Below are 21828 nucleotides of genomic sequence, written 5' to 3' on the forward strand. Positions count from 1 at the left end.
AATATAAAGCATGCTGACCGACATTCTAAAAGCCTGAGGCGAAGTAGAACGTACTCCTGTTATCAGAGAGTATCATGCCTGTTATCACTCTGCACATGCTCCGCAACTAATCAAACACAAGTACAGGTGATGCTGAGGCATTTCGGGTGTGGTATAAAAGATCTACAGTTACTAGATAGAGAGTCAATAGGTCGACAGGTAAAAGGTAGACGGTACAATAGTTCAACAAAACTTTACAGTGTCTAACTGAATTGAAAGTACTGAGATACAGACTGGAGTGTTCTAGTAGCACCAGAGCAGAGAGCGACACCTCAGGCAGGAAAGCGGAACTTCATGGGTTGTGACAGGAGCAGGATGCTAGATTGAACAATAGATAAGGACGACAGCACCGCAAAGATGCATATGGGTGAATATACACAGTTATCTACATACACGCAATGCTGGAGCACATCCAGATGATGTGCACTGGACGCGGCTTCAGGCGGTAGACATATCCGTGCACTTTACTACAAGTATGCCATAGTCACAGGTCTGAGCATGAAGGCAGATGTGCTCAAGGATGACCTCACTGTGTTTAAATAATAAGAATCTTGTAGCATACTAAAGAACAATTATTTTATTATTGACTTATGCTATAGGGAGGAGGATTAGCCATGGCGCTTAAAGGAGGAGGATAGGTACAAATCTATTTGATTCTAAAACCATTTCCTCCTACAGCAAACCCTCAGCTAACACACGTTAACCCACAGATTCCAGGTTATGGGGGAGATTTATCAAGGCTTAGGGAGAGATAAAGTACCAATCAGATTCTGACACTTTTCAAACACAGCCTGCAACATGACAGAAGTGATTGGTTAGTATTTTCTCTCACCAAGCTTTTATAAATCTCCCCCTTAGAGCCCAGAATTATGGGTTGAAGTGCTCTCAGCAGTTAAGGGCAAATTGCAGATTTATGTTTGCATCTCAGGAGGGAATAACGCCAGGCACTGCTACAAGTGTGGCTAATCGAATATGCCAAATACTGTGAACTGATGTTTCCTAAGAACACTTTTGCCGGGGAGAAAAAAACTTCCAGTCAGCAAAACCATGAAATATATAACAAAGTGAACAATTCACAAAAACGGGGCTCAGCTTAACATCAAAACAGTAATCCAAGGACCAGTATATATAAAATGCGTGTGGTATTGAAGGTCAACCACACTTGGGTCGACAGTGTCTAGGTCGACCACTGTTGGTCGACAGTAACTAGGTCGACAGGGATTCTGGGTCGACAGGGTCTCTAAGTCGACCGGTCAAAAGGTCGACATGAGTTTTTAAATCTTTTTTGGTGTTGTTTTCACCGTACAGTGCCCGGGAACACCAATTAGTGCACCTCGCTTCGCTCGCCATTCTTCGGGCAAGGTGTCCCGCTGCGCTCGGCTCCCAATCGTAGTCCACGTGTATCGTAAAGTATGAAAAAGTTCAAATAAAATAATAAAAAATTAAAAACTCATGTCGACTTTGGACCTGTTCACCTAGAACATGTCGACCAAGATACCCTGTTGACCTAGTTACTGTCTACCAATAGTGGTCGAACTAGAAACTGTCGACCTAGAGACCGGAAACCATATAAAATATGCAAAATATGTAATTTGTACAAATAACTTTATTAGTCATGCAATATTTGACAAACTTCATTCAGGATAATGCTCTTTTTCCCTTATGCATGACATGCTTCCTGTCAGACATACCCCTTTCACACCAAAACCCGGGTCCAATCAGGTTAGTAAACACGGTTTAAGCTGTGTCATTTCCAAGTTCCAGTGATCCACTTCTCTGCACCATTCACACCACAGGGTGTAGTATGGCTGACCGGCGGTCAGGAGACCGCCAGTCAGCTTACCGACGCCGGGATCCCGGCGGGGAGGGGCGAGTGCAGCAAGCCCCTTGCGGGCTCGGTGGCGACCTGCGGTCGCCACGGGTTCTATTCCCACTCTATGGGCGTCGTGGACACCCACGAGTGGAAATAGTCCCTGTTGGTCGGCATGCAGACCATCGGGATAGTGAGGGGTCGGGATGGTGGAGGAGGTCATGTGACTGTCGGTCTCCCGACCGCCGGTCACATGAATACCACCCCACACCACAGTCTACCCAAGTTGGTGCTGGGTTCAAAAGTGGTCGCAACCAGGATCAAATTCCTGGGTAACACAACCCGGGCTGACCCTCTCACACCAAGTCAGCAACCGGGTTGCCCTGGTAATAACACGCGACAGAAGCTTGGTGTGAAAGAGGTATTAGCTAAATGAAGAGCACTGCAAGGAATACATGTGAGCTTAACACTACTATCACCCAGGAGATAGTTTGAGGTGATAGCGATTATACTTTGTCAAATATCTTAACTTACCGTACTTTAGGATCAGTACTAAATCCCGCTGGACGGGATCCCGGCGGTCAAAATACCGACGCCGGAATCCTGACCACACAGTCCCGACACGGGTGGCGAGCGGAACGCAGCCCCTTGCGAATGCTATAGGAATGTCACTTATACAGCTGAGGACATTTCAAGATGAGCTGATGAGATCTTCCTGGACAATTTGAAACCATAACCAGGACAGAACAAACCAGCTCTGAGAAAGTTCCTGTTAATTTAGCCAGGCAGTAATGCTATTAAACAAAACAATAACGATCATTTTAAAACAGGAAAGGAAAGTTAAACTTTGTATCGTAAATGAAACTGAAAGGAATAACATTCAAATAAACATGCTAAATGCTAAACAATGTTAAATAATGTAGAGGTGAGGAGCCAGTCAGTCAAATTTTGGGCTGGTAAAAGCAAGGCATCGCCAGTAATTATTTTCTCTCATTAGATATTGCTATCTGGCCCCAGGGACTGTCCAGACACAGGGGCAGATGTATTAAGCCTGGAGAAGTGATAAAGCAGTGATAAGTGTAAGGTGATAACACACCAGCCAATCATTACGGGTTTGAAAAATGACAATCAGGAGCTGATTGGCTGGTGCGTTAACACCTTCCACTTATCACTGCTTTATCACTTCTCCAGGCTTAAAGCCCCGTACACATGGGGAGATGTGTGCTGAGCGATCTAGCACACACCGCTCAGCACACATCTCTCCCCTGCTCAGCACACACCGCTCAGCACATCTCTCCCCTGCTCAGCACACACCGCTCAGCACACATCTCTCCCCCCACTCAGTACACAGCGTGATGAAATGAGCAATCATCTAGACATGGCAGAGTCAGCGAAAGCAACGCGCGGGGCCGCGCATCGCTATGGGCATACACACAGAGAGATCCGTGCTTAATTTCTAAGTAATCTAGTCAGATTGCTTAGAATTTAAGCACAGGTCTCTCCATGTGTACCCCCCTTAATACATCTGCCCCACTAAGCGATGTGGCACAGGCTGGCATGGTGCAGCAGCAGTGGCAAACGCAGGATTTCTAGAGGGGGCTTTCCAAATGCAGTCCATAATCTCCCACTCTGTAGAACATTGGAGCAAGTGTGGGAGTCTCGGGGAGCAGTAGAAGTACCTAGTACAGACCCTGGACATTAATGTTCACATTGATCTTTTTATACACTGGTTACTGTATGAAATACAGTAATAATATTTAACATTATAGATGGTCTACAGTATAGGCTGTATTTAAATAATATAAGTAAGTGGTCAGGAAAAGGAAAGAAAACGTAATAAATACACAAACATAATAGAACCAGTTCTGCACTTTCTAAGCACACATTCTCCCATATCATAAGGCTCCTGTCCAGTGGTGCAAGTATAAAAAAATATGTCTTACAGGTACTGTGTGCACGCGTCGAAGGCGCGCGCGCCAAAAAATGGGTGTGGCCAAATGCCACATGGGGCGTGGCCAATTGAAATGCACATATGGGGGGAGGGGCAGATACACATATGACCCCAATAGTGCCAGATACACGTTGCCCCACAGTGCCAGATATACATTGCCTCACTGTGCCAGATACACAAATGCCCCCAGAGTGCCAAATATACATTGCATCACAGTGCCAGATACATAAATGCCCCCAGAGTGCCAGATATACATTGCCCCCCAGTGCCAGATACACAAATTCCCCCATAGTGCCAGATATGCCCCCAATGCCAGATACAGAAATGCCCCCAGTGACAGATACACATGTCCCCGTAGTACCAGATATGCCCCAGTGCCAGATACACATGTCCCCCCCAGTGCCAGATATGCCCCCAGTGCCAGGTACACATGTCCCCCCAGTGCCAGATATGCCCCCAGTGCCAGGTACACGTCCCCCCAGTGCCAGGTACACATGTCCCCCCAGTGCCAGATATGCCCCCAGTGCCAGATATGCCCCCAGTGCCAGGTACACATGTCCCCCCAGTGCCAGATATGCCCCCAGTGCCAGATATGCCCCCAGTGCCAGGTACACATGTCCCCCCAGTGCCAGATATGCCCCCAGTGCCAGATATGCCCCCAGTGCCAGGTACACATGTCCCCCCAGTGCCAGGTACACATGTCCCCCCAGTGCCAGGTACACGTTCCCCCAGTGGCAGATAAGCCCCTAGTGCCAGGTACACGTCCCCCCAGTGCCAGATATGCTCCCAGTGCCAGCTATGCCCCCCAAGTGCCAGATATGCCCCCCAAGTGCCAGGTACACGTCCCCCCAGTGCCAGATAAGCCCCTAGTGCCAGGTACACATGTCCCCCCAGTGCCAGATATGCCCCCAGTGCCAGATATGCCCCCAGTGCCAGGTACACATGTCCCCCCAGTGCCAGATATGCCCCCAGTGCCAGGTACACGTCCCCCCAGTGCCAGGTACACATGTCCCCCCAGTGCCAGATATGCCCCCAGTGCCAGGTACACATGTCCCCCCAGTGCCAGATATGCCCCCAGTGCCAGATATGCCCCCAGTGCCAGGTACACATGTCCCCCCAGTGCCAGATATGCCCCCAGTGCCAGATATGCCCCCAGTGCCAGGTACACATGTCCCCCCAGTGCCAGGTACACATGTCCCCCCAGTGCCAGGTACACGTTCCCCCAGTGCCAGGTACACATGTCCCCCCAGTGCCAGATATGCTCCCAGTGCCAGCTATGCCCCCCAAGTGCCAGATATGCCCCCCAAGTGCCAGGTACACGTCCCCCCAGTGCCAGATAAGCCCCTAGTGCCAGGTACACATGTCCCCCCAGTGCCAGATGTCCCCCCAGTGCCAGGTACACGTCCCCCCAGTGCCAGGTACACATGTCCCCCCAGTGCCAGATATGCTCCCAGTGCCAGCTATGCCCCCCAAGTGCCAGATATGCCCCCAGTGCCAGGTACACATGTCCCTTCAGTGCCAGATATGCTCCCAGTGGCAGGTATACATGACCCCCCAGTGCCAGATATGCCCCCAGTGCCAGGTGTACATGAAGCCATTAAGCCGTGGGTACAGCATACCCACGGCTAAATTCTTAAGGGTACGCCGTACCCACCCGTACCCACATACTTGCACCACTGCTCCTGTCTCTTCTACCTGGTAGCTGCTCTCTGGTCCATTGCACCGATTGAGGACTCAGCTCCACTCACAGCAAACTTGGTAGATAAAGCTGCTACACTGGGCATGCGCAGCAGCTCTGCTTTGTACCTTAAACTGCATGATGTGACAGCACCTCTAGTATTTGAATTATATATCATTGCATCATTGCTATTGTCATAAATTAAGCCACTTGGCAAGAGGAGAGGGGTTTCGGGAACCAGACCCCCTCCCTCATACTTACAGGAATACAGTATATGGCAATTACCATAAATAAGCACAGTTATTTTCATACAATTTGCAGTAACGTCACACCATCTTTTCTATGATTTGTACACCGATGCAGGTGTAATATATCTAGTAGTTTACAACAACCTCTTACAACCCCATGCATTACTCAGATGTAACCGGGATCACTGGTGAAAACAGCAGCAGCCAGCCTATAGGGAGAACAGTCTCCAAGTGTAGTAAACAAGTGAAAGTGATCTATGCAGGTAAGGCTGACAGCACACAATAGACACAGCAACCATCACTGAAATACATAAGAGCCAGCTGTCAGTAAGAAACAAACAAGCTAGATTTCATAAGATAAAGAAGGAAGTGATCAGTGTATCTGTGCCAGATACACAAATGCCCCCAGAGTGCCAAATATACATTGCATCACAGTGCCAGATACATAAATGCCCCCAGAGTGCCAGATATACATTGCCCCCCAGTGCCAGATACACAAATTCCCCCATAGTGCCAGATATGCCCCCAATGCCAGATACAGAAATTCCCCCAGTGCCAGATACACATGTCCCCGTAGTACCAGATATGCCCCAGTGTCAGATACACATGTCCCCCCCAGTGCCAGATATGCCCCAGTGCCAGATACACATGTCCCCGTAGTACCAGATATGCCCCCAGTGCCAGATACACATGCCCCCCCCAGTGCCAGATATGCCCCCAGTGCCAGGTACACATGTCCCCCCAGTGCCAGATATGCCCCCAGTGCCAGATATGCCCCCAGTGCCAGGTACACGTCCCCCCAGTGCCAGATAAGCCCTTAGTGCCAGGTACACATGTCCCCCCAGTGCCAGATATGCCCCTAGTGCCAGGTACACATGTCCCCCCAGTGCCAGATATGCCCCCAGTGCCAAGTACACGTCCCCCCAGTGCCAGGTACACGTTCCCCCAGTGCCAGATAAGCCCCTAGTGCCAGGTACACATGTCCCCCCAGTGCCAGATATGCTCCCAGTGCCAGCTATGCCCCCAGTGCCAGGTACACATGTCCCTTCAGTGCCAGATATGCTCCCAGTGGCAGGTATACATGACCCCCCCAGTGCCAGGTGTACATGAAGCCATTAAGCCGTGGGTACAGCATACCCACGGCTAAATTCTTAAGGGTACGCCGTACCCACATACTTGCACCACTGCTCCTGTCTCTTCTACCTGGTAGCTGCTCTCTGGTCCATTGCACTGATTGAGGACTCAGCTCCACTCACAGCAAACTTGGTAGATAAAGCTGCTACACTGGGCATGCGCAGCAGCTCTGCTTTGTACCTTAAACTGCATGATGTGACAGCACCTCTAGTATTTGTATTATATATCATTGCATCATTGCTATTGTCATAAATTAAGCCACTTGGCAAGAGGAGAGGGGTTTCGGGAACCAGACCCCCTCCCTCATACTTACAGGAATACAGTATATGGCAATTACCATAAATAAGCACAGTTATTTTCATACAATTTGCAGTAACGTCATACCATCTTTTCTATGATTTGTACACCGATGCAGGTGTAATATCTCTAGTAGTTTACAACAACCTCTTACAACCCCATGCATTACTCAGATGTAACCGGGATCACTGGTGAAAACAGCAGCAGCCAGCCTATAGGGAGAACAGTCTCCAAGTGTAGTAAACAAGTGAAAGTGATCTATGCAGGTAAGGCTGACAGCACACAATAGACACAGCAACCATCACTAAAATACATAAGAGCCAGCTGTCAGTAAGAAACAAACAAGCTAGATTTCATAAGATAAAGAAGGAAGTGATCAGTAAGAATAATGCAGAGCACCAGTGACTGGGACCTGAGTCTCACTTACTGACATGTAGTTATTATATAATGTGTCAGTAAATATTAACCCTGGTGTATCACACGCACACTTCCTAGGGGCACTGAGCTCACAGCAGCAACAAGTGACACTCACCCTGCAGGCACCTGCGCACTGGCTCAGCTCCTCACACCTCCACATCCAGCATCTACACACAGCTCTCCCGCAGCTCCATCCCTGCCTGTCCCGGGAGAGGTCCTGAGATCCGGCACCGCGGTCTGACATGCATCCAGTGCGGGGAGCGGGGAGATGAAAAGGAGGCGGCGGCGGCAGCAGCAGATACCCAGCAGCAGGGACAACAACACACAGTCACAGACAGCGCTGGGCTCAGGGACTGGCTGCTGGGCGATCTCCCTACTGGTGACGTCAGTGCGCAGAGCGAAGAGGTTCCCCCTGACGCAGCGTCCTGGCTCAGTCCCAGCACAGCACAGACTGGGCGTGGCGCGGCGGGCCACACCCCCTTCTCATGCCAAGTGACCTTTTGACAGCAGCGGAGCCGGTTGCTAGGAGACAGGAGCTGGGTTCGAGTGTACTGTATGTGTACACAGTATGGACGGGGTGGGCTGCTCGCTTGGTAGAACCTCATTAAGGAGGTGGGGATGTGTTCTGTACCTCCAGCAGCAGCAGCAGCACTACAGATAACAAGCACTTCCTAACAATTTCTTTCCCAGCATAATAATCACTTTGCATAGTAACATGAGTGCTGTGTGGGGTAAAAGGGACATTTGTAGAGAAAGTAAACCAACACTGCAGCTGACAGCTATCACCACCCAGACAGGCTCTATGCTATTTGGGGCTCATGTGGAGTTTGACAAAACCACAATTTGCCTGTATTTTCCTATGCAAATTGTATTTTCTCTGACGTCCTAGTGGATGCTGGGAACTCCGTAAGGACCATGGGGAATAGACGGCTCCGCAGGAGACTGGGCACATCTAAAGAAAGATTTAGGACTATCTGGTGTGCACTGGCTCCTCCCCCTATGACCCTCCTCCAAGCCTCAGTTAGATTTCTGTGCCCGGCTGAGCTGGATGCACACTAGGGGCTCTCCTGAGCTCCTAGGAAGAAAGTATATGTTAGGTTTTTTATTTTCAGTGAGACCTGCTGGCAACAGGCTCACTGCACCGAGGGACTAAGGGGAGAAGAAGCGAACCTACCTAAGTGGTGGTAGCTTGGGTTTCTTAGGCTACTGGACACCATTAGCTCCAGAGGGATCGAACACAGGACCCGACCTCGTCGTCCGTTCCCGGAGCCGCGCCGCCGTCCCCCTTACAGAGCCAGAAGCAAGAAGGTGGTCCGGAAAATCGGCGGCTGAAGACTTCTGTCTTCTCCAAGGTAGCGCACAGCACTGCAGCTGTGCGCCATTGCTCCTCATGCACACCACACACTGCGGTCACTGATGGGTGCAGGGCGCTGGGGGGGCGCCCTGAGCAGCAATATTAACACCTTGGCTGGCGAACTGACACCATATATAGCCCCAGGGGCTATATAGGTGTTTATTAACCCCTGCCAGAACTTTTACAATAGAGGGAGAAAGCCCGCCGAAAAAGGGGCGGAGCCATCTCCCTCAGCACACTGGCACCATTTTCCCTCACAGCCCCGCTGGAGGGATCGCTCCCTGGCTCTCCCCTGCAGTCCTGCACTACAGAAAAGGGTTAAAAAGAGAGGGGGGGCACAAATTAGGCGCAGTATATATATATTATGCAGCTATAAGGGAAAAACACTCTGTATAGTGATATCCCTGTGGTATATAGCGCTCTGGTGTGTGCTGGCATACTCTCCCTCTGTCTCCCCAAAGGGCTTTGTGGGGTCCTGTCCTCTGTCAGAGCATTCCCTGTGTGTGTGCTGTGTGTCGGTACTGCTGTGTCGACATGTATGATGAGGATAATGATGTGGAGGCGGAGCAAATGCCTGTGAATGGGATGTCACCCCCTTGCGGGGTCGACACCGGTGTGGATGGACTTATGGAAGGAATTACGTGACAGTGTCAACTCCTTACATAAAAGGTTTGACGGCATAGGACAGCCGGCTGCTCAGCTTGTGCCTGTCCAAGCGTCTCAAATGTCATCAGGGGCTCTAAAACGCCCGCTACCTCAGATGGCAGACACAGATGTTGACACGGATACCGACTCCAGTGTCGACGACGATGAGACTAGTGTACCTTCCAATAGGGCCACCCGTTACATGATTGAGGCAATGAAAAATGTATTACACATTTCTCTGACGTCCTAGTGGATGCTGGGAACTCCGAAAGGACCATGGGGGATAGCGGCTCCGCAGGAGACTGGGCACAACTAAAGAAAGCTTTTAGGTCACCTGGTGTGCACTGGCCCCTCCCACCATGACCCTCCTCCAAGCCTCAGTTAGATTTTGTGCCCGGCCGAGGTTGGATGCACACTAGGGGCTCTCCTGAGCTTCTAAAAAGAAAGTATATAATTAGGTTTTTTATTTTACAGTGAGACCTGCTGGCAACAGGCTCACTGCAGCGAGGGACTAAGGGGAGAAAAAGCGAACCTACCTGCTTGCAGCTAGCTTGGGCTTCTTAGGCTACTGGACACCATTAGCTCCAGAGGGATCGACCGCATGGAACTGGCCTTTGTGTTCGGTCCCGGAGCCGCGCCGCCGTCCCCCTTACAGAGCCAGAAGCAAGAAGAGGTCCGGAAAATCGGCGGCAGAAGACATCAGTCTTCACCAAGGTAGCGCACAGCACTGCAGCTGTGCGCCATTGCTCCTCATACACACTTCACACTCCGGTCACTGAGGGTGCAGGGCGCTAGGGGGGGGCGCCCTGAGCAGCAATAAAAACACCTTGGCTGGCAAAAATACCACAATATATAGCCCCAGAGGCTATATATGTGATAATTACCCCTGCCAGAATCCATAAAAAAGCGGGAGAAAAGTCCGCGAAAAAGGGGCGGAGCTATCTCCCTCAGCACACTGGCGCCATTTCTCCCTCACAGCTCCGCTGGAAGGAAGCTCCCTGGCTCTCCCGTGCAGTCTACACTACAGAAAAGGGTAAAAAAAGAGAGGGGGGGCACTAAATTTAGGCGCAGTATATATAACAGCAGCTATAGGGGACATAATTCAGTTAGTCCCTGCATTATATAGCGCTCTGGTGTGTGCTGGCATACTCTCACTCTGTCTCCCAAAAGGGCTTTTGTGGGTCCTGTCCTCTGTTAGAGCATTCCCTGTGTGTGTGCGGTGTGTCGGTACGGCTGTGTCGACATGTTTGATGAGGATAATGATGTGGAGGCGGAGCAGATGCCTATAGAAGGGATGTCGCCCCCTGCGGGGCAGACACCTGAGTGGATGGACTTATGGAAGGAATTGCGTGCACGTGTCGACTCCTTACACAAAAAATTTGACGACATGCCAAATGCGGGACAGCCGGCTTCTCAGCTCGTGCCTGTCCAGGCGTCTCAAAGGCCATCGGGGGCTCTAAAACGCCCGCTACCTCAGATGGCAGACGCGGATGTCGACACGGATACTGACACCAGTGTTGACGACGATGAGTCTAGTCTAATGTCCACTAAGGCCATTCGTTGCATGATTGAAGCAATGAAAGAGGTGTTACAAATTTCTGATATAAACCCAGGTACCACTAAAAAGGGTATTATGTTGGGGAGAAAAAACTACCCGTAGTTTTTCCCCCATCAGAAGAATTAAATGAAGTGTGTGTGAAGAAGCGTGGGCTTTCCCTGATAAAAGATTGGTAATCTCTAAGAAGTTACTAATAGGGTGGATAAAGCGCTCACACGTTTGTCTAAAAAGGTGGCACTACCGTCTCCGGATACGGCCGCCCTCAAGGAACCTGCTGATAGAAAGCAGGAGGCGATCCTGAAGTCTGTATATACACACTCAGGCATTATACTTAGACCAGCTATTGCGTCAGCATGGATGTGCAGTGCTGCCGCTGCGTGGTCAGATTCCCGGTCAGAAAATATTGACACCCTAGACAGGGACACTATTCTGCTAACCATAGAGCATATAAAAGACTCAGTCTTATACATGAGAGATGCACAGAGGGAGATCTGCCGGCTGGCATCTAAAATAAGTGCATTGTCCATTTCTGCTAGGAGAGGCTTATGGACTCGCCAGTGGACAGGGGATGCAGATTCAAAAAGGCACATGGAAGTTTTGCCTTATAAGGGTGAGGAGTTATTTGGGGATGGTCTCTCGGACCTAGTTTCCACAGCAACTGCTGGGAAGTCAGCATTTTTACCCCATGTTCCCTCACAGCCTAAAAAGGCGATGTTTTATCAGGTACAGTCCTTTCGGACTCAGAAAAACAGGCGTGGAAAAGGCGGGTCCTTTCTGTCCAGAGGCAGAGGTAGGGGAAAAAGGCTGCAACAAACAGCAGGTTCCCAGGAGCAAAAGTCCTCCCCCGCTTCTTCCAAGTCCGCCGCATGACGGTGGGGCTCCACAGGCGGAGCCAGGTACGGTGGGGGGCCGCCTCAAAAATTTCAGCGATCAGTGGGCTCACTCACAGGTGGATACCTGGATCCTGCAAATAGTATCTCAAGGGTACAAACTGGAATTCGAGGCGTCTCCACCCCACCGGTTCCTAAAATCTGCCTTGCCGATTACTCCTTCAGACAGGGAGGCTGTGCTAGCGGCAATTCACAAGCTGTATTCCCAGCAGGTGATAATCAAGGTGCCCCTACTTCAACAAGGACGGGGTTACTATTCCACACTGTTTGTGGTACCGAAACCGGACGGTTCGGTGAGACCCATTTTAAATTTGAAATCCTTGAACACATACATAAAAAAATTCAAGTTCAAGATGGAATCGCTCAGGGCGGTTATTGCAAGCCTGGACGAGGGGGATTACATGGTATCCCTGGACATCAAGGATGCTTACCTGCATGTCCCCATTTACTATCCTCACCAGGAGTACCTCAGATTTGTGGTACAGGATTGCCATTACCAATTCCAGACGCTGCCGTTTGGACTCTCCACGGCACCGAGGGTGTTTACCAAGGTAATGGCGGAAATGATGATACTCCTTCGAAAAAAGGGAGTTTTAATTATCCCGTACTTGGACGATCTCCTAATAAAGGCGAGGTCCAAGGAGCAGTTGTTGGTGGGAGTAGCACTATCTCAGGAGGTGCTACACCAGCACGGTTGGATTCTGAATATTCCAAAATCACAGCTGGTTCCGACGACACGTCTACTGTTCCTGGGTATGATTCTGGATACAGTCCAGAAAAAAGTGTTTCTCCCGGAGGAGAAAGCCAAGGAGCTGTCATCTCTAGTCAGAGACCTCCTGAAACCAAAACAGGTATCGGTGCATCACTGCACGCGGGTCCTGGGAAAGATGGTGGCTTCTTACGAAGCAATTCCTTTCGGCAGGTTCCATGCCAGAATCTTTCAGTGGGACCTGTTGGACCAATGGTCCGGATCGCATCTTCAGATGCATCGCCTAATAACCCTGTCTCCAAGAACCAGGGTGTCTCTGCTGTGGTGGCTGCAGAGTGCTCATCTTCTAGAGGGCCGCAGATTCGGCATACAGGACTGGGTCCTGGTGACCACGGATGCCAGCCTTTGAGGCTGGGGGGCAGTCACACAGGGAAGAAACTTCCAAGGACTATGGTCGAGTCAGGAGACTTCCCTACACATAAATATTCTGGAACTAAGGGCCATTTACAATGCCCTAAGTCAGGCAAAATCCCTGATTCTACACCAGCCGGTACTGATCCAGTCAGACAACATCACGGCAGTCGCCCATGTAAATCGACAGGGCGGCACAAGAAGCAGGATGGCAATGGCAGAAGCCACAAGGATTCTCCGATGGGCGGAAAATCACGTACTAGCACTGTCAGCAGTGTTCATTCCGGGAGTGGACAACTGGGAAGCAGACTTTCTCAGCAGGCACGACCTCCACCCGGGAGAGTGGGGACTTCATCCAGAAGTCTTCACGCTGATTGTAAATCGATGGGAACGGCCACAGGTGGACATGATGGCGTCCCGCCTAAACAAAAAACTAGAGATATATTGCGCCAGGTCAAGGGACCCTCAGGCGATAGCTGTGGACGCTCTAGTGACACCGTGGGTGTACCAGTCAGTTTATGTGTTCCCTCCTCTGCCTCTCATACCAAGGGTACTGAGAATAATAAGAAAACGAGGAGTAAGAACAATACTCGTGGTTCCGGATGGGCCAAGACGAGCGTGGTACCCGGAACTTCAAGAGATGATCTCAGAGGACCCATGGCCTCTGCCGCTCAGACAGGACCTACTGCAGCAGGGGCCCTGTCTGTTCCAAGACTTACAGCGGCTGCATTTGACGGCATGGCGGTTGAACGCCGGATCCTGAAGGAAAAGGGCATTCCGGAGGAAGTCATTCCTACGCTGATTAAAGCCAGGAAAGATGTAACTGCAAAGCATTATCACCGCATATGGCGGAAATATGTTGCTTGGTGTGAGGCCAAAAAGGCCCCAACAGAGGAATTTCAACTAGGTCGATTTCTGCATTTCCTACAAGCAGGAGTGACTATGGGCCTGAAATTAGGCTCCATTAAGGTACAGATCTCGGCTCTGTCGATTTTCTTCCAGAAAGAACTAGCTTCACTACCTGAAGTTCAGACGTTTGTGAAAGGAGTGCTGCATATTCAGCCCCCGTTTGTGCCTCCAGTGGCACCTTGGGATCTCAACGTGGTGTTGAGTTTCTTAAAATCACATTGGTTTGAGCCACTTAAAACCGTGGATCTAAAATATCTCACGTGGAAAGTGGTCATGTTATTGGCCTTGGCTTCAGACAGGCGTGTGTCAGAATTGGCAGCTTTGTCATGTAAAAGCCCTTATCTGATTTTCCATATGGATAGGGCGGAATTGAGGACTCGTCCCCAGTTTCTCCCTAAGGTGGTATCAGCTTTTCACTTGAACCAACCTATTGTGGTGCCTGCGGCTACTAGGGACTTGAAAATTTATGTTTCCAGGACGGCCAGAGTCAGGAAAACTGACTCGCTATTTATCCTGTATGCACCCAACAAACTGGGTGCTCCTGCTTCTAAGCAGACTATTGCTCGCTGGATTTGTAGCACAATTTAGCTGGCGCATTCTGCGGCTGGACTGCCGCATCCTAAATCAGTAAAAGCCCATTCCACAAGGAAGGTGGGCTCATCTTGGGCGGCTGCCCGAGGGGTCTCGGCTTTACAACTTTGCCGAGCTGCTACTTGGTAAGGGGCAAACACGTTTGCAAAATTCTACAAATTTGATACCCTGGCTGAGGAGGACCTTGAGTTCTCTCATTCGGTGCTGCAGAGTCATCCGCACTCTCCCGCCCGTTTGGGAGCTTTGGTATAATCCCCATGGTCCTTTCGGAGTTCCCAGCATCCACTAGGACGTCAGAGAAAATAAGATTTTACTCACCGGTAAATCTATTTCTCGTAGTCCGTAGTGGATGCTGGGCGCCCATCCCAAGTGCGAATTGTCTGCAATACTTGTACATAGTTATTGTTAACTAAAGGGTTATTGTTGAGCCATCTGTTGAGAGGCTCAGTTGTTTTCATACTGTTAAACTGGGTATAGTATCACGAGTTATACGGTGTGATTGGTGTGACTGGTATGAGTCTTACCCGGGATTCAAAATCTTTCCTTATTATGTCAGCTCGTCCGGGCACAGTGTCCTAACTGAGGCTTGGAGGAGGGTCATGGTGGGAGGGGCCAGTGCACACCAGGTGACCTAAAAGCTTTCTTTAGTTGTGCCCAGTCTCCTGCGGAGCCGCTATCCCCCATGGTCCTTTCGGAGTTCCCAGCATCCACTACGGACTACGAGAAATAGATTTACCGGTGAGTAAAATCTTATTTTCTGATAATACCCCAGGTACCACAAAAAAGGGTATTATGTTTGGTGACAGAAAACTACCAGTAGTTTTCCTGCATCTAAGGAATTGATATGAGGTGTGTGAGGAAGCGTGGACTTCCCCCGATAAGAAATTGATCATTTCTAAGTAGCGTACCCTTTTCCGCCAGAGGATAGGTCACGTTGGGAAATACCCCCTAGGGTAGATAAAGCGGTTACACGCTTATTAAAAAAGGTGGCACTACCGTCTCCGGATACGGCCGCCCTGAAGTACCTGCTGATAGAAAGCAGAAAACTACCCTTAAAGCTATATACACACACACGGGCATTATATTGAGACCTGCTATTGCCTCGGCATGGATGTGCAGTGCGGCAGCTGCGTGGTCAGATTCCCTGTCGGGTAATATTTATACTATAGATAGGGACAATATTTTGCTGAAAATAGAGCATATAAAAGACGCTGTCTTATACATGCGTGATGCACAGAGGGATATTTGCCGACTGGCATCACTAATAAGCGATATGTAAAACCATTGCCGCCAGACGGGGGTTATGGACTCGGCAATGGTGGGGCGATGCCGATTCAAAACGGCACATGGCAGTTTGCCCTATAAGGGGGTGGAACTGTTTGGGGATGGTCTTTCAGACCTCGTTTCCACAGCTACGGCTGGGAAGTCAAAACTTTTGCCACAAGCTACCCCACAGCAAAAGTAAGCACTGTAGTATCAGGTACAGTCCCTTCGGCCCCAGAAAAGTAGAGGACTAGAGGCTCATCTTTTCTGCCAAGAGGAAAAGGTAGAGGGAAAAAGCTGCAGCACACAGCTAGTTCCCAAGAGCAGAAGTCCTCCCCTGCATCCGGTAAGTCCACAGCATGACGCTGGGGCTGCTCAGGCGGACTCGGGTACGGTGGGGGCCCCTCTCAGAGATTCAGCGCACAGTGGGCTCTCTCACAGGTGGATCCCTGGGTTCTTCAAACAGTGTCTCAGGGGTACAGGCTGAAATTCGAGACGTCTTCCCCCCACCGTTTCCTAAAATCTGCCTTACCGGCAACTCCCTCTGCCAGGGAGGCAGTGTTGGTGGCTATCCAAAAACGGTATTCACAGCAAGTAATTATCAAGGTACCCCTCCTTCAACAGGAAAAGGGTTACTTTTCCACAATGTTTGTGGCACCGAAACCGGACGGTTCGGTGAGACCCATCTTAAATTTGAAATCCTTGAACACATATAACAAAAGATTTGAGTTCAAGATGGAATCGCTCAGGGCGATTATTGCGAACCTGGACGAGGGGGATTACAGGGTCTCTCTGGACATCAAGGATACTTACCTGCATGTCCCCATTTGCCCTCCTCACCAGGAGTACCTCAAGGTTGTGGTACAGGACTGTCACGATCAGTTCCAGACGCTGCCGTTTGGATTATCCACGGCACCGAGGGTCTTTACCATGGTAATGACCGAAATGATGATACTCCTTCGCAAGAAGGGAGTTTAATTATCCCGTACTTGGACGATCTCCTGATAAAGGCGAGCTCCAAGGAACAGTTGGTAAGGGGGTAGCACTTTCTCGGGAAGTGCTGCAACAGCAGGGCTGAATTCTCAATTCCAAAGTCACAGCTGGTCCCGACGACACGTCTTCTGTTCCTGGGAATGATTCTGGAAACAGACCAAAAAAAAAAAAGTGTTTCTTCCAATGGAAAAAGCCGAGGAGTTGTCATCTCTAGTCAGAAACCTCCTAAGACCGGGACAGGTGTCGGTACATCAATGCACACGAGTCCTGGGAAAAATGGTAGCTTCGTACGAAGCAATTCCATTAGGAAAGTTCCACGCAAGGAATTTCCAGTGGGACCTGTTGGACAAATGGTCCGGGTCCCATCTCCAGATACAGCAGCGGATAACCCGGTCGGCAAGAACCAGGGTGTCGCTGCGGTGGTGGCTGCAGAGGGCTCATCTACTAGAGAGCCGCAGATTCGGAATACAGGACTGGGTCCTGGTGACCACGGATGCCAGCCTTCGGGGCTGGGGTGCAGTCACACAGGGAGTGAAATTCCAAGGACTGTGGTCAAAACAGGAGATTTCACTTCACATAAATTTTCTGGAGCTAAGAGCCATTTACAAGGCCCTAACCCAAACAAGGCCCCTGCTTCAAAACCAGCCGTACTGATCCAATCAGACAACATCACGGTGCTCGCCCATGTAAACAGGCAGGGCGGCACAAGAAGCAGGAGGACAATGGCAGAAGCCACAAGGATTCCCCGTTGGGCGGAAAATCATGGGGTAGCACTGGCAGCAGTGTTCATTCCGGGAGTGGACAACTGGGAAGCAGACTTCCGCAGCAGACTCCACCCGGGAGAATAGGGACTTCATCCAGTAGTCTTCCAAATGCTGGTAAACCGTTGGGAAAGACCACAGGTGGACATGATGGCGTCCCGCCTCAATAAAAAAGATATTGCGCCAGGTCAAGAGAACCTCAGGCAATCGCTGTGGACGCTCTAGTGACACCACGGGTGTACCAGTCGGTTTATGTGTTCCCTCCTCTCCCTCTCATACCCAAGGTACTGAGGATAATAAGAAAAAGAGGAGTAAGAACTATACTCATTGTTCCGGATTGGCCAAGAAGGGCTTGGTACCAGGAACTTCAAGAGATGATCTCAGAGGACCCATGGCCTCTGCCACTCAGACAGGATCTGCTGCAGCAGGGGCCCTGTCTGTTAAAAGACTTACCGTGGCTGCGTTGACGGCATGGCGGTTGAACGCCGGATCCTGAGTGAAAAAGGCATTCCGGAGGAAGTCATTCTTATCCTGATCAAAGCCAGGAAGGATGTCAGCCTGAAGTTCAGACGTTGTAAGGGAGTGCTGCATATTCAGCCCCTTTTTGTGCCCCAGTGGCACCTTGGGATCTCAATGTGGTTTTTGGAGTTCCTGGAATCACATTGGTTTGAGCCACTTAAAACCGTGGATTTGAAATATCTCACATGAAAAGTGGTCATGTGTTGGCTCTGGCTTCGGCCAGGCATGTGTCAGAATTGGCGGCTTTGTCATGAAAAAGCCCTTACCTGATTTTCCATATGGATAGGGCAGAGTTGAGGACTCGTCCTCACTTTCTCCCGAAGGTGGTATCAGTCTTTCACTTGAACCAACCTATTGTGGTGCCTGCGGCTACTAGGGACTTGGAGGATTCCAAGTTACTGGACGTAGTCAGGGCCCTGAAAATTTATATTTCCAGGACGGCTGGAGTCAGGAAAACTGACTCGCTGTTTATCCTGGATGCACCCAACAAGCTGGGTGCTCCTGCTTCTAAGCAGACTATAGCGCGCTGGATTTGTAGCACTATTCAGCTTGCGCATTCTGCGGTGGACTACCGCAGCCTAAATCTGTAGAAGACTATTCCACAAGGAAGGGGGCTCATCTTGGGCGGCTGCCCGAGGGGTCTCGGCTTTACAACTTGGCCGAGCAGCTACTTGGTCAGGGGCAAACACGTTTGCAAAATTCTACAAAATTGATACCCCGGCTGTGGAGGACCTTGAGTTCTCTCATTCGGTGCTGCAGAGTCATCAGAATCAGCTTTATTGGCCAGGTGTACTCACGTACACTAGGAATTCTTTGTGGTACAATGCATCGCCAAGCAGCAACATGAAGGGGAAATACATAGCATACGAAGGGGGAAGAACATAACATACATTACACGTATGAGTTGATACTGCACATTGCAACTGTACAATAGACTCAACATATTAGACATATTATACACGTAGGACTAAACACAAAGGCTGCTTGGCAGAGCAGCACTGAGGCAGCCATCCGCGGCGCCAACTAGAACTCAAACAATGCACATAATACAGAAGATTTAAGTATTACATCAAAAGATAAACCACACAGACAATAAAGACAGAAAGCATAATGCAGGGTTGGTGTAAGCATTTTGGGTAATAACCTCCAGGGGTTGTGTATTCCACCCTCACAAGGTACCAGGTGCGGCAGCCATCTTAGGCGCTCTGCGTAGGATTACCCAGGGTGGAATAGTCCACCCCCAGAAGAGAACACAAAACGGGGAGATTGCAGAGTCCTTAGGTTCAGAGTAGGGTTCCAGTAAAACCATCAGGTCCATGTATTTTTCATCCCATCCACAAGTTTACCAGATAAGGCAGCCATGTTGGGCGCACTACGAAGGTTACACAGTGGGAGATGAGCCATACAAGGGCCAAATGCATTTACGGGAAAACTGACACGAGTGTAGGAGTATGCTATACCCTGCATGGAAAGATCCAAATGAAGCACACCCTGCCCATGGAGGGACCATCTGAGGCAGCCATGTGAGGCGCACTGTGTAGGTTACTGCTGGCAGGGTGTGCAACCAATGGAGGTACACATTACAGGAATAGCACACAGTGGGGGGAAAGTACCCTGTAAGAAGAAAGAAGGGAAAGACACATTTGCAGGAAAACATTAATTTGTGAAAATGATAAATGTCCTGGTCTCATGAGAGCAGTGCGGGTGTGTGTGAGAGTGTGGGGAGCAGTGCGGGTGGGTGTAAGAATGTGGAGTGCACACTAATGTCCAATGGAACTGACCCAGCAAAATCTGGTCCTGATGCGCACGCCCCTCAGTTCCCTGCTCAGCTTGAGGGGTAGTCTTGGGGGCAGTCATGATGTTCTTGGACAGAGAAGTAGTAGGCATTGGTCCTGGTGTTCTCAAGGCAGAGGTGAGGAGAGGCCACATGATGGTCCCGAGTTGCAGTGTTTGGGGAAATTGTATTATTTGAGATTTTAGCGTAGTCCAAATCCAGTTCAAATTCCGGTTCTAACTCCATTCTTAAATCATATTCTTAACAATTGCATTCTTCACAATTGCAAGCAGGCCAAGTCCTGACTGCAGGCCTTGATAATATTGCTCTTAAATGCTCCAACTATATCAGCTGGCAAAGGGGGAGGTATGCAATCAGAAGTTCAGCTAATTAACAGAGGTTATTTTGCATTGAAGAAGGATCACAGACATTTGCAGACAAACTTCCTTGGGGTGTGAAAAGTGTAGCCAGAGAGAGATGAGAGACTCAGATATACAAGCATGAAGATGGTGTTTTTACCTGTGAAGAGAGGAGAAATGGTTTTCAGTTCCGGTTCTAACTCCATTCTTAAATCATATTCTTAACAATTGCATTCTTCACAATTGCAAGCAGGCCAAGTCCTGACCACTAGGACGTCAGAGAAAATAAGATTTTACTCACCGGTAAATCTATTTCTCGTAGTCCGTAGTGGATGCTGGGCGCCCATCCCTAGTACGGATTGTCTGCAATACTTGTACAAAGTTATTGTTACAAAAATCGGGTTGTTATGGCGAGCCATCTGTTCAGAGGCTCCATTTGTTATCATACTGTTAACCGGGGTTCCTATCACGAGTTATATGGTGTGATTGGTGTGGCTGGTATGAGTCTTACCCGGGATTCAAAATCCTTCCTTATTGTGTCAGCTCTTCCGGGCACAGTGTCCTAACTGAGGCTTGGAGGAGGGTCATAGGGGGAGGAGCCAGTGCACACCAGATAGTCCTAAATCTTTCTTTAGATGTGCCCAGTCTCCTGCGGAGCCGTCTATTCCCCATGGTCCTTACGGAGTTCCCAGCATCCACTACGGACTACGAGAAATAGATTTACCGGTGAGTAAAATCTTATTATTCTACTGCCAGAAACACTCATGCATTCTCACTTATGCAGGCTGAGGCGTATTTTGCGCTTACAGTCCCTTGCGCTTAGGGGGTGAGTGGCAGGTCAGGCTAATACAGGCAAAGTATAGTAAAGGTGTGTTTGCACAATGTGTATCATGCTGAGCACGAGAAAGGTGCATGCATACTAAGGATTACCATGCTTTCTCTTACGTCCTAGAGGATGCTGGGGACTCCGTAAGGACCATGGGGAATAGACGGGCTCCGCAGGAGACATGGGCACTCTAAGACTTTAGATGGGTGTTAACTGGCTCCTCCCTCTATGCCCCTCCTCCAGACCTCAGTTAGATCCTGTGCCCAGAGGAGACTGGATGCACTGCAGGGGAGCTCTACTGAGTTTCCCTGAAAAGACTTTTGTTAGGTTTTTTATTTTCAGGGAGCACTGCTGGCAACAGGCTCCCTGCCTCGTGGGACTGAGGGGAGAGAAGCAGACCCACTTTCCTGGACTGATGGGCTCTGCTTCCTAGGCTACTGGACACCATTAGCTCCAGAGGGTCGGAACACAGGTGTCATCCTCGCTGTTCGTCCCGGAGCCGCGCCGCCGTCCTCCTCCTCACAGAGCCGGAAGATAGAGGCCGGGTAAGTATATGAAGTAAGAAGACGTCAAAGGCGGCAGAAGACTTCAGTTCTTCAGAGAGGTACCGCGCAGCGGTCGTGCTGCGCGCCATTGCTCCCACACACACACAAGGCACAGCAAGGGTGCAGGGCGCAGGGGGGGCGCCCTGG

General features: G+C 49.9%; 1 protein-coding gene and 1 long non-coding RNA gene across 2 annotated transcripts in view; one reads left to right on the forward strand and one right to left on the reverse strand.

Annotated features, from left to right (window-relative positions):
* Positions 1-7778, reverse strand: part of FNDC3A (fibronectin type III domain containing 3A) — a 591400-nt gene extending 583622 nt beyond the window's left edge. The window contains exon 1 of the mRNA XM_063952008.1: positions 7690-7778. The gene's annotated coding sequence lies outside the window, so the exon portion shown is untranslated. The remainder of the gene's footprint in view (positions 1-7689) is intronic.
* A 162-nt stretch (positions 7779-7940) lies between these two features.
* LOC135006307 (uncharacterized) overlaps positions 7941-21828 on the forward strand; it is a 63520-nt gene continuing 49632 nt past the window's right edge. The window contains exon 1 of the long non-coding RNA XR_010206545.1: positions 7941-8186. This is a non-coding gene — a long non-coding RNA (uncharacterized LOC135006307). The remainder of the gene's footprint in view (positions 8187-21828) is intronic.

This window comes from Pseudophryne corroboree, chromosome 2 (assembly GCF_028390025.1).
Source record: "Pseudophryne corroboree isolate aPseCor3 chromosome 2, aPseCor3.hap2, whole genome shotgun sequence".
NCBI lineage: Eukaryota > Metazoa > Chordata > Amphibia > Anura > Myobatrachidae > Pseudophryne > Pseudophryne corroboree.